We start from the raw sequence: 5,024 nt of genomic DNA, 5'->3' as shown, positions 1-5,024 counted from the left end.
TTCAACTCCCCTTTATCTGACAGACTGGCTGCAAAGGCTGTTCTCTGCTTTTAGGTCTTGACAAAAGTTGCTATTAGTTATTTCACAAATATTTGCTTTTAATAATCAAGCTTAAACTGCATGATTAAGTAGTGGAGAGAAATCAGAGGAAGTGTCTTTAGGTTTAAGTGTGGAGACAGGCAAATAATTCTTCCTATATTTTAGAGGTGACTGAAATAAGAATATCCTTCTCTGAAGTCCAAAACACCTAATTTTACCCTTCTTGGCTCTAACACTTTTTACATTCCCCACTGAAATTATGTAAGTACTTGTTTTTATCTGTAAAGAATCTTATGAGATCCTAGAAAGTAAAAATGCTGCTTCAGAGATTTTGTTGTCACTTACAGGGAGGTAGTGTAGCCCAGTGGTTAAGAATAAGAAATCTGGAATTGGACAGGCTTGGTTTTGACTCAAGATTCTGGAACCTTCTAGCAGTGTGCGCTCCTTACCTTTAAAGTAGAGATTAATAGGTCTAATTAAGTTGTTGTGAGGAATAAACAAGTTAAAATTATTTGTGCATTGCTTTAGATGCTTGGTATCTGTAGCAGGGTTCTGGGTCAGATAGTGTCTGGTACATGGTAATTGTTCAATACCAGGTAGCAAGAATTATTTTTCCACACTGCTTTGTTCTTGCATGCTAAGTCGCTTCAGTTGTTTCTGACTCTGTGCAAGCCCATGGACTGTAGCCTGCCAGGCTCCTCTATCCATGGAATTCTCCAGGCAAGAATACTTGAGTGGGTTGCTATTTCCTCCTCCAGGGGATCTTCTCGACCCGACATTGGCAGGTGGGTTCTTGATCACCAGTGCCCCCTGGCTTTGCTCTTAGTTGTGTTTAAAAGGATGTAACTTGAATTAAAGGTCATTAAAAGCCTTGTCAAGCACTGCCAGAGATGTAAGTAAACATTTCTTCTTCCCTGGGAAGGTGGTCTCTGGAGCTGTGATCCCGAGAGAGTCTCTTGTAATGAAGTCAACTGAGATATCTGATCCAGAAAAAAAGTATTCAGTCTGCTGTTATCCATGGGTATAAGGAAAGGATGCTGCTTCATCCTTGGAGGCTGGACAGGAGGCTTGGGGCAAAGCCACAGTCAGAGACCATGTCCTTCTACTCAGCAAGAGAAGCAAGATAAACTAGAGGTTTTGATCATTAAAGTGGAGAAGCAGAAGCATCTGAGCCCAGAGTTTTCACCTTCTTTTCACAGGGCTTTTGAGTCTCCATGAAAGAGGTGGATGAGAGCCAGCAGAACACAGCACTGTGACTCCAAGCAGAAGGAGGGTGAGTGCCTGCCTGACCTGGTCTGTCCTGAGGCACAGAGGTTTCAAGCTCACACTCTGAGCCAAACCACCCGAGTTCACCTTTTGTCACAACTTAGGAATACTGGGACTTGTGCAAATCACTTAAGCCCAGTGTCTTCATCTGTCATATGGGGATAACCATAATGCCACACATGACAGAGGATGAGATGGTTGAATGGAATCACTGACTTGATGGACATGAGTTTGATCCAGCTCCAGGAGTTGGTGATGGACAGGAAGCCTGGCATGCTGCAATCCATGGGGTTGCAAAGAGTTGGACATGACGGAGCAACTGAACTGAACTGATAATGCCACACAGCATGTAGAACCATGCCTATCTCACAGTTGTTGTTTTTGAGTCACTGTCATGTCCAACTCTTTGCGACCCCATGAACTGCAGCATGCCAGGCTTCCCTGTACTTCACTATCTCCCGGAGTTTGCTTAAACTCATTTCCATTGAATCAGTGATGCCATCCAACCATCTCATCTTCTGTCATCCCTTTCTCCTCCTGCCTTCAATCTTTACCAGCATCATGGTCTTTTTCCAATGAGTCGGCTCTTCACACCAGGTGGCCAAACTATTAGAGCTTCAGCTTCAACATCAGTCCTTCCAATGACTGTGCAAGGTTGATTTCCTTTAGGATTGACTGGCTTGATCTCCTTACTGTCCAAGGGACTCTCAAGAGTCTTCTTCAGCATCACAGTTTGAAAGCTCCCAGTTAGAGCTCAGTAAGTGTTCCTTTTCTTTTCTTCTCCATCTCACCTCCATAACTTCCAGTAACTTTCAAAATATGTTGCCTCTGTTTTGTTTAGTGACTCTTTCTTTTTCCCTCACAGATTCTCCTAGAGGAGAATGGCTGAAGATAACACCTCCTCTGTGACAGAGTTCATCCTCACAGGCTTAACAGACCAGCCACAACTCAAAGTCCCCCTCTTCTTCCTGTTTCTAAGTTTCTATGTGATCACTGTAGTGGGGAACCTGGGTTTGATAACTTTGATTGGACTGAATTCTCACCTTCATATTCCCATGTACTTTTTCCTCTTCAACCTGTCTTTCATAGATTTTAGTTACTCCACTACCCTCACCCCTAAAATGTTGATGGGTTTTGTCTCGGAGAAGAACATCATTTCCTATGCAGGGTGTATGACTCAGTTTTTTTTCTTCTGTTTCTTTGTCTTTTCTGAATCCTACATCCTGTCAGCGATGGCATACGACCGCTATGTCGCCATCTGTAAGCCACTGGTGTACACGGTCACTATGTCTCCTCAGGTGTGTTTACTCCTTTTGTTGGGGGTCTATGGGATGGGAGTGTTTGGAGCTGTGGCTCATATGGGAAACATAATGTTTATGACCTTCTGTGGTGACAACCTTGTCAATCACTATATGTGTGACATCATTCCCCTCCTTGAGCTCTCCTGTAACAGCTCTTTATGTAAATTTGCTGGCCGTCTTTATTGTTGTGATCATTGGCATTGGTGTGCCCACTATGACCATTTTTATCTCTTATGGTTTTATTCTTTCTAGCATTCTCCATATTAGCTCCACTGAGGGCCGATCCAAAGCCTTTAGTACATGCAGCTCCCATATAATTGTGGTTTCTCTTTTCTTTGGGTCAGGAGCTTTTATGTACCTCAAACCACCTTCTATTTTACCCCTTGATCAGGGGAAAGTATCCTCTGTATTCTATACTGCTGTGGCGCCCATGCTCAACCCGTTAATCTATAGCCTGAGGAATAAGGATGTTAAAGTTGCCCTGAAGAAAACCTTGAGCATAAAAATCTTCTCTTGAAAATGACAAAGGAACTCCAAAGCTTTGCTTATCAGTTAAAAAAAATTGTTTTTCAGTGAAAAAAACAAATGTCAGCTGGTGCTTTCTCTTCTATATTTAGAGAAAAATTTTAACTTGCCTCTAAGTATTGTATTTCTTTATTCCTTACTCTAGCCTATCTATTTCAATCAGTCTTTGTTTTATGAAGACAGTTTCCACAGTCATAGAGGGTTACTCTTTAACAGGTCTAAAGAATGATTTAATCCAGCCCCTCATATGACATATTACGCACCTGAGACTCATGTAAATATTTTGAGGTGGCCTGTGGACATTCATGTACCTACTGCTAGAGCTGGGATTGGAATCTAGGCCCTTCAGTTTGAATGTACTTTGCTCTGCTTTCCTTTAGTCATGCTTTGTTGATCCATCTTTTCTCTGGCAGATTTGCATTTCAAAGATTGGGGCTGGTGCATTGGGATGACCCAGAGGGATGGTATGGGGAGGGAGGTGGAGGGGGGTTCAGGATGGGGAACACATGTACACCCGTGGTGGATGCATGTTGATGTATGGCAAAACCAATACAATATTGTAAAGTAAAAAAAAAAAAAATAATAATAATTATTAAAAACAACAACAAAAAAAGATTTTTATTTTTGCATTTAAAGAAACAGGCCTGGTGGGCTGCAGTCCATGGGGTCACGAAGAGTTGGACGCGACTAAGCAACTTCACTTTCACGCATTGGAGAAGGAAATGGCAACCCACTCCAGTGTTCTTGCCTGGAAAATCCCAGGGACAGGGGAGCCTAGTGGGCTGCTGTCTATGGGGTCACACAGAGTTGGACACGACTGAAATGACTTAGCAGTAGCAGCAATTCTATTTACAGTGATGTCATGCAACTTTTCAATGGTTAATTTTTGGAACATCATTTTTGTAAGAATGTTGGAAGTGAAAAATGTGGTAATTTTGTCTTGACAAAATAATAAAAAAATGTTTTAATATTTTGGAGTAGGAAATATAAGTTCCATATAGAATCAAGCATAGTGCCTGCTGAGGTGGTATACAGAGTTCTATAACATATCAACTTATTAGACCTTCTAATGGAGGGATATACAGATTTAAGAGAGTTAAAAATGTTGGCTACAAGCTTCACTCATTATTTCCCGACTAATATGACAGAACTTGGAGCCTCACTTCAAGGGTCTGAATGGTGCAAATGAGTAATAGCTTTGGGTGGAAGTGAGTCATTAGAGCGGTAACAACCAACAAACCTGGAGGAGGAAATGGCAACCCACTCCAGTATTCTTGCCTGGAAAATCTGATAGGCAGAAGAGCCTGGTTGGCTGCAGTAGATGGGGTCATAAAGAGTCAGACACGACTGAGCACGCGTGCACTCATGCAACAAACTAACAACCAGTTATTAAGAAGGTAGAGGCCATTGTATTTTGAGGCATTGCATATAGCTATGATCTATTAGTAGTAGGGCAAAAGGGAAACAAATGGTGGTCTTAAGACAGGTCATATTAATATATTCATAGCATTGGGCAAATGGAGTTACAGCTTTAAATAAAGATGCAGAAGAATATTTGCTTTGGGAACACATGTATACCTGTGGCGGATTCATTTTGATATTTGGCAAAACTAATACAATTTTGTAAAGTTTAAAAATAAAATAAAATTTAAAAAATTATATAAAATTTATAAAGCAAAAGTAACTTAAAGACTACTGCTAATAAATTCAGGTTTCCTAAAAAAAAAAAAAAAAGAATATTTGCTTTGTTCTGAGCACATTACTAGGTATGCGACCTGTTTGCAAGATATTCTGGCATTTTAACTTTTCTTATAAAAGTTCTCTTCCATTAGATAAAAGTGAAAATTTGGATAAACATACCTTTAGTTTTGCCCTTTGACAGCTGAATTCAGG

At 40.8% G+C, this 5,024-nt stretch overlaps 1 pseudogene; it reads left to right on the top strand.

Annotated features, from left to right (window-relative positions):
- The first annotated feature begins 2,186 nt into the window (after positions 1 to 2,186).
- Positions 2,187 to 3,123, top strand: LOC102414115 (annotated as a pseudogene).
- The last annotated feature ends 1,901 nt before the right edge of the window (positions 3,124 to 5,024 follow it).

This window comes from Bubalus bubalis, chromosome 5 (assembly GCF_019923935.1).
Source record: "Bubalus bubalis isolate 160015118507 breed Murrah chromosome 5, NDDB_SH_1, whole genome shotgun sequence".
In the NCBI taxonomy this organism is placed as follows: domain Eukaryota; kingdom Metazoa; phylum Chordata; class Mammalia; order Artiodactyla; family Bovidae; genus Bubalus; species Bubalus bubalis.
This window is presented reverse-complemented; position numbering and strand designations above follow the sequence as displayed.